Genomic DNA, 10,848 nt, shown 5'->3' with positions numbered 1-10,848 from the left:
CTGAGGGAAGGGAGTCAGCTGGAGGTTTTTGTGTCAGTGTTTAATCTGTCACCATGAGGCTGAGGGAGAGGGGTCACCAAGAGGTTTCCGGGTCAGTGTTTGACTGACACCATGAGGCTAGTGAGAGGAGTCAGGAGGAGGTTTCCATGTATGCATTTGATCTAACACATTAAGGCTTACTTATGTCACACTGTTGCTTGAACAGTCTGTGGGGTAGCTCTCCCAATTCTGGCCCGAGCACACAGTCATTAGGAAGGAGGGCTTTGCGGTGTCGAAACGGCTTTTTACTTTTTACTTTAACTGAATGGCCTCGCCTGTGCTGTGTGACATTGACTCTATGACTCTTGTGATTGGACCCTCTTTCAGTTACGTACAGTCCCTTGTCTGTTGAATAGATTCCTACAATTTCTTCTTCGTTGAGTCATTGTGGAATTCTGTTTTCAAGCTGCCTACCTGGCCATCTGCATCTTTGATTGCCAATGCCACCTGCGGTTATATCCATCTCTATCTCTGCAACCCAACTTACCTCCACAATATTCATCGTCTATCCAAGACCTATCGATCACCGAAAATCCTCCAAATTTACACTCTTCCCTAAATCTCCTCCCACCACCCTGGTGTTGCACTCTTTCAATTCTTTCTAACTTCCTCCAATCGCTTTACCACTTACAACTCTCTGACACCCTCAGGCCCCTTTCGCCTTCCCTCCCTTTCTAACAAACCTCAGGCCCTACATCTCTCCCAATCTCTGCCACATCTTCCAGACCCTAAACCTCTCCCTATTTAAGTCACATCCTCCAGCCTCTGCACCCATCGCTATCTCATTAAACTCTTTCCTGCCCTTCCATTTCTCCCTATCTCTGTCACCTCTTAGAAGCTCCACAACCCTCCTTATCTCTGTGATTTCTGCCAGCCAATATGACCCTCACGATGCACAAACTCCTTCAAGGCTGATCTCCACCAGGTCCTAAAAGCCTGCCTGCCGGTGTGACTTCCTTCAGCTACTACACCAATCCCTATCCATTTCTGTCACCTTTACAAGTCCCTACACTCATACCTATCTCTCTCACCTCCTCCCTATCTCTTTCAGCTTTTCCAGCACCTACACTACTCCCTATCTCTCTCACCTCCATGCCACCTCTGTCACTTTTCCAGCCCATAAAACACTCCATACCTCTCTCATTTCCTCCCTGTCTCTGTCTGCGTTTCCAGCCCCTCCGCAATTCCCTCACCGTTTAACATCTCGCCCGTATACTCCCACTGGATCATTGTCATCTCTTCCAGCCAGCACATCCCCCTTTTTAACTCAGGGAACTCTATTCCCTACACGCCTCCTTTTCTTTGTAACCACCTCCGACCGTTACAGCCTTTCCCTTCCTCCATAACCCCTCCATCCACTACACCTTCTCCCTATCTCCGTAAACTCCGCCAGACTTTACATCCTCTCCTTATCTCTGGAAACCCTTTCAACTCCGACACACCATCCCTTTCACTAACCCCCTCCAGCCCCTAAACTCCCGACCAATCTCTGTAACGCCCTCCAGCACCGTCAATCACTCCCTCTCTCTTTAAGCTCCTCCAGCCCCTAAGCATCATCGCTATCTCGCATCCCCCTCCAGTCTCTCCACTACCTAGCTATCTCTATAACCCCCTCAAGCCCCCACACCCCTCTCTATCTCTGCAACACCTTGCAGCCACCACACCACCCATCTCTATAACTCCCTCCAGCCCCACACCCCCGCCCTATCCCAATAACTTCCTCCAGCTCCTACAGTGCTCCCTATCTCTGTAACCCCCTTCAGCCCCTGCACCCCCTCTTTATCTCTGTAACCTCGAACCTCTACACCCCTCCCGTTCTCTGAAACCTCGAGCCCCTACACCCCAACTCCCTCCCATTTCTCTAACCTTTTCGGTTCATTGTAACAAAGCTGGTCCTTTTTTTCTAAAAGCTGTTCCCTTTCTGACAGAAACAGTGTCCTCGATGTTTTTCCTGGTGTCCTTTATAAATTTCGGGCTTCGAAACAACTGATTTGAAACAGAGATGGAAGGGTTTACTGAGTTGCCTTTTTGTTTATATGTGAACGGATGAAACTTTTGGCCAAAGCTTTCATGCCCTATGACTGAACTGTACAATGAAAGGGGAGTGGTCAGTCCGAAAAGCTGAAGTCTTGTTTGAGTTAGTTCAGCAATGGAGCTGTGTGAATACACGCTGGGAGACTCGCAGTCTCCTTCTCCCTTTCTAACTTTGACTGGAAGTCTTTGCTTCATTTTGACTTTGTGTTTAAGGGGGTTTGTTTTTTGGACTGTTGTATATTTCAGGAAGAGCATAATACAGTCGAGTTTGGAAAGAAACTGTTCTTTAAACGGTTCTTTATGTTTCATTCCGTAATTTTGTGAATAAAATTTTATCTGTTTAAAACCTAATGTGAGGAATGATGAGATGGTTTCAGCAGTAGCTCAGCGTTTAATTTTGCTTCAAACACAATCAGAAAATGTAGAGATTACAATAATTCAACTGCAAATAAAGTAGTTTGAGTTAGAGACGAGAAAGAAGGAAACGGCCGCAGAAAACAACCCGTTTAAGTGAAGGTGAAAAGCAGAAAAGAAAGAAAAAACAACAAACAGCTTTCACAGAAGAGAAAGAAAAAGAGAGATACTTTGAACTTCAAATCTGACGCTTCGAAAGGAAAATGCGCTTCAAAATATTGAGAAGAAGATTAAAGGCAACTCTAGTGAGGAAGAGAGCGGGGCTCAGCAAATCCATGGTGGCCGAAAATCTGATGGGAAACTGTTTCTGTGTGTTCAATCACTGCGTAAATTTGATGGGAAGGATGCCGAGACCTATGTTAACTTATTTGAAAGAATGGCGAAACAATGCAGTGGATAGTGACCACGTGGGCTTTGTTCATCCAAACAACACATGCAGATCGTGTTAATGATGTCTTCACATTGCAATCACACGATGCATCTGCCGAGTGTGAGCAGGTGGAAAAGGCCTTTTAAAGTAGCACCAGAAGCCGATAGACAACGTTTCAGGAATCTAAGGAATATCTCTGGACAAACCTATACTGAGTTTGAAAGGATGAAACAGACTAATTTCAAGAGATGGATTAGAGCTTTAAAAATAAAGCAAACCTATGATGCCCTTGGAGAATTAATTATTTTGGAGAAATTCAAAAAATCCACTGCCTGAAAAGCGTGAACTCATTTGGAAGAGCAGACAGTTAAAATAGCAGAGTTGTCCTGGAGCTAAGATTACGGACATGCAATATACACAACCAATTTCATCTGCATCATCCTCGCTACCTGTGCTGATACAAGTGAGAACAAGTATGACAAAAGTGCCTTGATTCTCAAAGGGTTTTACAGCATGAATATTGTTTAAAAAGCCACACCCAACCCCAGGCTTGAAGAGTTAGAAACAAATGAAATGTTCACTGGTTTTATCTGCACAGATGCAGCCAGATTTGCAGAGTGTACCCAACAGTTAGTCTGTGATTTTCCTAGATTTATTTCAAACTCAGATCATGATAAATGTGTCATTAAATCATTTTGGCTCATTGAACATATGTGGCAGCCCACGAGGATTAAAGAAAACAGAAGCAGGAGTTGGCCATTCAGCCCCACAATGCCTGCTAAGCCATTTCATGTGATCATGGCTGATCATCCAACTCAGTCCCCTGTTCTACTTTTACAACATCCGTTTCACCCCAAGAATTGTATCTGTCTCCGTTCTGAAAGCTTTCAGTGATATGGCCTCATCAATGTTCTGTGCCAGTGAATACCAAACGCTCAGTGCTCACTGGGTGAAGAGATTTCTCCTCATCTGAATCCGAATTGATCCAGCCTGTATCCTTAGACTGTGATCTCTGCTTCTGGGCTGCCTGGTCATCAGGAACATCCTTCCTGTGTTTGCACTCTCTGGTCAGTTTGGAATTTTGCAGGTTATGAGATCCAACTTCATTCTTCTCAACAGCAGTGAATATCGTCCTCACCAATATAATCTCTCTTCATAACCATCCGTGCCATCCCAGGCATCAATCTGGTAAACCGTTATGCTCCCTCAGTAGCCAGAGCATACTTTCCCAGATAAAGGGAAACAACACTGCACATAATACTACTCCACGGGGGTGGTCTCACCAATGCCCTGTACAACAACAGCAAGCCTTCCCTGCTCCTGTACCTGAATCCTCTCGCTATGCCGGCGAACATACCGTTTGCCTTCTTCACCGCCCGCTGCCCCTGTCTTTGACATTCACCGAATGGTGTACAAGGACAGTCAGCTCTGACTGAAACACCCTCCTGTTCCCAGTCGAGCATCATTCAATCAATAAACTGCCTTCCCAAAGGGGACACACATTTAACCACGTCTTCAGTCCCTGCTGCTCCTTCATGCTTACTTTCCCTGACTGGTGCACGAGGACACCCGGGTCTTTTTGTGCCTCACCATTTCTCAATCTCTCACCATTCTGTGAATAATGCACTTTCCTGTTCTTGCTCCCAAAGTGGACAAACTGATATTTACCTCCTCTCTACATCACCTGCCATGCATTTACCCACTCACACAACTAGTCCCAGTCAGACTGAAGCATCTCTGTCCGTTCTTCATAGCTCACCCTCCCACTCCGCGTTGTGGCACCTGCCAATTTGGAGGTTTTTACATCTAATTCCTTCCTCTTAAATCGTGAACATATATTGTGAATAGCTGGGGCCCAAGCACTGATACCCACTGGCTGCCATTCAGAAAAAGACTCGTTCCTTCCTACACTTTGTTTCCTGGTTGACAACCAGTTCTCTCTCCGTGTCAGTACACTACACCAATTTCATCTGCTTTAATTTTCCTTTCTAAACTCTGACATGGTTCCTCATTAGCCTTCTGTAAATCCAAGTAAACCACATCCACTCGCTCCCCGACCAGTTCAATGTGAGAAATCCCAGGGTATTGCAGTAGTCTTGTCAAGCATGATTTCCCTTTTGTAAATCCATGCTGACAGTGTCCAGTTCTCGCACTGTGTTCCAATTGTTCTGCTATTAAAACTTATATGATCGATTCCAGTGTTTTTCCCACTTCTGATGTCATACTAGCCGGTTTGTCATTCTGTTCACTCCTTGCTTCAGTTTCTAAAGCAGTAGGATGCCATAGCTGCCCGGCAATCCATGGGAACTGTTTGAGAGTCGACAGTCTTGAAAGATGTCCACAAATTCATCCAACACTTCTCGGACCACTTCCATATGTAATGCAGCACTGGAAAAGCACAGCAGGTCAGAAAACATCCGGGAAAAAGGAGAGTCGACATTTCTGGCAAAAGAAATGTGGAGATGGAAGGGACCTGAGAGATAAATAAAGGTTGGATCTGGGATGAAGTTGACAGGTGTGTGCAGGTTGGAGGTAATTCTGATCGGTAAATGGAGATGGTGCAGCGGATAGGAGGGAAGGAAGATGAAGAGGTATGACTATGTCAAGTGGGCGGTGCCGAGTTATAAAATTTGATCTAGGATTAGGAGTGGGCGAGGAGAGATTTGGAGACGACTGAAGTCACTGTTGATGCTGTGTGGCTGGAAGGTCCCAAGGCGCAAAGATGAGGTGTTCTTCCTCCAGTTCTTGGGTGGCTTTGATTTGGCGGTGGAGGAGGCCCAGAACTTGCATGTCCTTGGCAGAATGGGAGGGGGAATTGAACTGTTCGGCGACATGGCGGTGGTGTTGTGTGGTGCATTTGTCCCAAAGATGTTCCGTGAAACGTTCCACGTGTTGGCATCCTGTCTCCAAGATAGAGAGGAGATCACATTGAGAGCAACTGACACAGTAGGTGAGGTGTGCAGGAAAATCTGTGCCAATGTGAAAAGATCTTTTGGTGTCTTGGATGTGAGGTGAGAGTGGAGATGTGGGCGCAGGTTTTACACCTCTTGCTACGACATGGCAAGGTGCCAGGAGTGGAGGGTGGGTTGATGGGTAGCATGGACTTAACGACGGAGTCATGGAAGGGACAGACTCTGCGGAACGCAGATAGGGATAGGGAGGGAAATATATGTTTGATTATAGGGTCTGATTATAGATGGTGGAAATGGCAGAGGATAATCCTCCGTAACCGGAGATTACTGGGATGGAAGCTGAGGACCAGTGGGGTTCTATCCTTGCTGCAGTTGGAAGGATGAGTTTCAAGAGAGGAGGGAAATTGCGTCCCCTACCATGTGATCAACAATGCCCTCCAGCATATCGCCTTCACTTCCTGCATCTCTGCCTTTGAACCCCATCCACCCACCTCATCCATTGTGTCCAATGCTCTCGATGTGGTGTCCTCTATATCGGGGAGACAGGACGCTAACTCGCAGAGCATTTCAGGGAACATCTCTGGGACACACGCAGCAAACAACCCCACCGCCATGTAGGCAACCACTTTAACTCCCCCTCCCACTCCCCCAAGGAAATGCAAGTTCTGGGCCTCCTCCACCACCAAATCAAAGCCACCCGAGAACTGGAGGAAGAATACCTCATCTTCTGCCTTGGGACACTTCACCCACCCAGCATCAACATCGACTTCACTAGTTTCGAATTACTCACCCCTCCCCACCTCATCCCAGATCAAACCCTCCAACTCGGAACCGCCCTCTTGGCCGGTTTATCTTCCTTCCCACCTATCTGCTCCACCCTCCCTACCGACCCACCACCTTCACCCCCCACTTGCATCCACCTTCCCAACCACCTTCCCCCACCCCACTCCCTACCCCCTCTATTTATCTCTCAGATCCCTTCCCCTCCAGATTCCTGATGAAAGGCCTATGTCCGAAATATTGACTCCCCTTCTCCTCGGCTGTTGCCTGTGCTGCTGTGCTTTACCAACGCCATATATTTTGACTCTGAGTCTTCGGCAATTGCAGTCCTCACTTTCTCCCACTGCCATAAGTGACTTCTGAAGATCAGGATACGTATCCCAGCTCAAAGGAAGACTCTGTGAGAAAGAGATCATTGGGACAGCATATTCAGACTTTTTTCAAGCTCTATCTTACAGCTAGACATTTATTCTTCATTTCCTGAGCTGTATCATTTCGGTTTTAATCAAGGGTACCGTTTGTAGATCAGTAAGGGTGAGTGACGAGGTGCTGCTGAGTGGAGATTGCTCTTTGACCCAGGATAAGGAGCTCCTCGAGGAGAAGCTGAGCTGCTGCATTGCCATCATGGTTGGAATCATGCTACTTTACGGGGGAATTGGAGATAACTCAGTCCATCTCACAATCATAGAATGATCCATACAGGAGAGGGGGCATTCCACCTTATCGTGACTGGGCTGGGCTTTGGAGGAGTTTTCCAGTTCTCCTCATTTTATGGTTTTGTTCCTAAATCCAATTGTTTTCAGGAAGTTGCTATTGGACCTGTTTCCACTTCCCTCTCTTGCAGTGCTTGATGGGTGACAAGAGGTCACTGTGTAAACTTTTGCTCTTCTTTAGGTGTTTGAATTCTGCCAGTAAATCTTTCTCTATTCTAAACAGAGCACCCTGACATTCCCTGAATTCCCAAATGCCTGAAACCGTTCTCATCAATGTGTTCTCTAACCTCCTCATGGATCGTGGTGTCTTTCCTCATAACCGGGAAAGAATTAAAATTCCCCTGAATGGGCTGTAATCAGTATTTTATGCAATTATACAGCTAATTGTATGTATTTGACCTATCCTACCTGTTTCATGTTTTGTTCGAACAAGTGAAGGAAATGAGTTTTGCTGAATTGGCCTTTACAAAGGGTGTATTTCTGGGATGATGTTACACTGGAACAGTCTGAATAGCAGTTAAATCACACGTTATTTTGCGAATGCTCCTTTGTTTGCATTTGAACTGCAGTATAAGTATAAGTTTACAGCCCAGTAGTTTAACCAATCAAATCACATCCGGGACGCAGTATCTGACATATCCAGAGACTGACTCCTTGAAATGTTTTGAGGGGGTTTCATCTGGTTCATAACAAACGTTTTCAACTCGGCCTTACATTCTCTGAGAATTGAACTAATCCAGTCAAGTCTCCCTAATGCTGCATTCACTTTGTTGTTGTGTCATTTACTTTCAGTCAATTATCAAACTCGAGAGTGTGGTGCTGGAAAAGTACAGCAGGTCAGGCAGCATCCGAGGAGCAGGAGAGTCGACGTTTCAAGCCTAAGACCTTCATGAGGTCTGAAACATCGATTCGCCTGCTCCTCGGATGCTGCCTGATCTGCTGTACTTTTCCAACACCACGCTCTCCACTCTGAGCTCCAACATCTGCAGTCCTCACCTTCTCCTATTCAGTCATCAAACAGCCTGATTAACAAAGCGTACAATATGTCGAGAACTCTGAGACACTTTAACCTCTCACCTCTCCCTGGAGTTGGAAACTAGATTCTGCTGCTGTTCAGCGTGGCACAGTATCTCAGTTGTCAGCACCTCCTGCCTCACAGTGTTCGGGACCCGGGTTCAATTCCAGCCTCAGGTGACTGTGTGGAGTTCGCACGTTCTCCCCGTGTTTGTGTAGGTTTCCTCTGGGTCCACCGATTTCCTCCCACAATACAAAGATTTGCAGCTTAGGTGAATCAGCCATGCTAAATTGTCCATCGTGTCCAGGGATGAGCAGGCGAGCTGGATTAACCACGGGAAATCAGGATTACCGGGAAATGCTGGGGGGAATGGGTCTGGGTGGGATCCTTTTCGGAGGGTCAGTGTGAACTGGGATCGACCAAATGACGTGCTTCCACACCATAGAGATTCTGTGAAAATAAGCGTTGAAGAAATGGCTTAGAAAATGGTGACCTAATCTGAGCTCAGTTTTTCTTGATCTGGCAAACAGACAATAATTTCTAAGTAGGATTGCTGGGACAATGTCAGTTCACTGTTTGCTACACACACTGATATAACCTCACTGTCTCATCTTCGTACTTGTATCTGAAAGTGCTGCTAACTTCTGGGAGAAATATTTCAGGCCTGCGTGATTCCACCAGACCGCAGAAATGTTCAAAATCTAACAGGCGTTCGACAAATTAAAAGGAAGGTGAGTGGATGAAGGAGGGTGGAGTAGAAAATGGGACCATAAAACAACACTGGGGGAAACATTAATGCAGCACAGCTCACAATTCCTCTGCATCCAAATAAACAGGTTCTCAATAAATCCCTTTTCGAGCAATGGCTACCCAAATGATAAGGAAAATTTGTAAATATGAGGAGCATGCAATTTGTAAATGCTCTCAACGGGCTGTGTCACAGGGTATTCATATCAGACAGGGAAAGGTTATTCTAAAAGTCACGGTTATCATTTGAATGTGATGAATTAAACGAAAACCACCCATTGTGCAGCTCCAATGATTGGAGAAGTTAAACTGCTGGGCCCTCCTCGGTCCAGTCAATAACTGAGCAGCTCAGACATTTCTCTGGAAATCCCAAGGGATTTCTCTGGAAAGCTGTGACTCCGGCTCACCTGTCCATCCTCCAATCCTCAGATGCAATGTGGCAGCCTCTCGATTTGAGAATGTTGGATATTTCACAAACGGTTTTGTCGATGTGCAGGCACTGAGATGGAGACCTCGGTGTCTTTCCTGGAGAAGCAGCTGAGTTTGAATCTGCTAAATCGACTGTTTAAAGAGATACAATGGGAACAATTATTCCCCAGCCCTCTGTGAACCTGCAGCTGGTTATCCCACCACATACTGTGAGGAAGTGCATTCCACACCAGCTCCTGCCTTGTAATATCATTCTGTCTGTGCACGGGGAGAGACACAAGGGAGTTTCTGGAAAATACCTCCTTTTTGTAAACCAGCAGTGTAGGTGCAGAAAAAGTAATGTGCCTAAGATAATACAGACTGGGAGATTGTTCAGGAGCATGAAGAGAAGTCAAGATAAAACACACTTCTTAAAAATAAAAGATGAATAATTAAACTCCCACCTCGAAAATGAGCAGAACTGATCATTCTGCTTTTCTACTGAACCGCTCACTTCCCTGAATCCCAGCCTGCGTGCTGTACATGAGCTGCTGAGAGTCTCTCCTCTGAGGGAGAAAGGTCACACTCTCTGGAAACACACGGTCTGAATCTTCCTGTGTTGGCTCATACCAAAGGCTGCGCAAAATAACCCATCTGTCCTTCCCTGGGTTGGAACGTTCCAGAAAAACCCTCTCTTCTTGCTGTTAGAGACCGAGATTTAGAACAAGTCACATGGTTTCCCTCCAGGCAAGACTCCAGCCCTGTCGTGGTCCCTAGTTATTCACATTCTCCTTTAGGGCAATGTCCATCCCAACACAGGTCAGATTTTTATTATCTATAATTTTTAAAAAGATCATTTTAGACACTTCATAGCAGCATTAACTTCACCTTCCCGATGGCCCCTAAGCCACTTAGCTGGGAATACCTTCAGTGACCCATTCTTCCCTGCTCTCTTGGTAAGAGAATTCCACAGCCCCACAACCCTGCATGGGAAGGAATTGAGGTAGTATGGGCTGAGGTTCGAACAGGAAAGGAGAGGTCACCCAGCTGGGAGTTTTCTATAGCCCTCCAAATAGTTCCAGAAATGTAGAGGAAAGGACAGCAAAGATGATTCTGGATAGGAGCAAGAGTAATAGGGTAGTTTTTATGGGTGACTTTAACTTTCCAAATATTGACTGGAAATACAATAGTTCGAGTACTTTAGATGGGTCAGTTTTTGTCCAATGCATGCAGGATGGTTTCCTGATACAGTATATAGAGAAACCAACAAGGGGCAAAGCCATATTGGCTTTGGTACTAGGTAATGAACCAGACCAGGTGTTAGATTTGGCGGTAGGTGAGCACTTTGTTGATAGTGACCACAATTTGGCTATGTTTGGTTTAGCAATGGAAAGGGATAGGTATATAACGCAGGGC

At 45.9% G+C, this 10,848-nt stretch overlaps 1 long non-coding RNA gene across 1 annotated transcript in view; it reads right to left on the bottom strand.

Annotated features, from left to right (window-relative positions):
• Positions 1-8,567: 8,567 nt before the first annotated feature.
• Positions 8,568-10,848, bottom strand: part of LOC148134913 (uncharacterized) — a 42,534-nt gene continuing 40,253 nt past the window's right edge. The window contains exon 3 of the long non-coding RNA XR_015755653.1: positions 8,568-8,727. This is a non-coding gene — a long non-coding RNA (uncharacterized LOC148134913). The remainder of the gene's footprint in view (positions 8,728-10,848) is intronic.

The sequence above is a fragment of the Chiloscyllium plagiosum genome, unplaced genomic scaffold, assembly GCF_037043375.1.
Source record: "Chiloscyllium plagiosum isolate Xiang-an unplaced genomic scaffold, Cpla_swu_hap1 HiC_scaffold_52, whole genome shotgun sequence".
In the NCBI taxonomy this organism is placed as follows: Eukaryota; Metazoa; Chordata; class Chondrichthyes; order Orectolobiformes; family Hemiscylliidae; genus Chiloscyllium; species Chiloscyllium plagiosum.
This window is presented reverse-complemented; position numbering and strand designations above follow the sequence as displayed.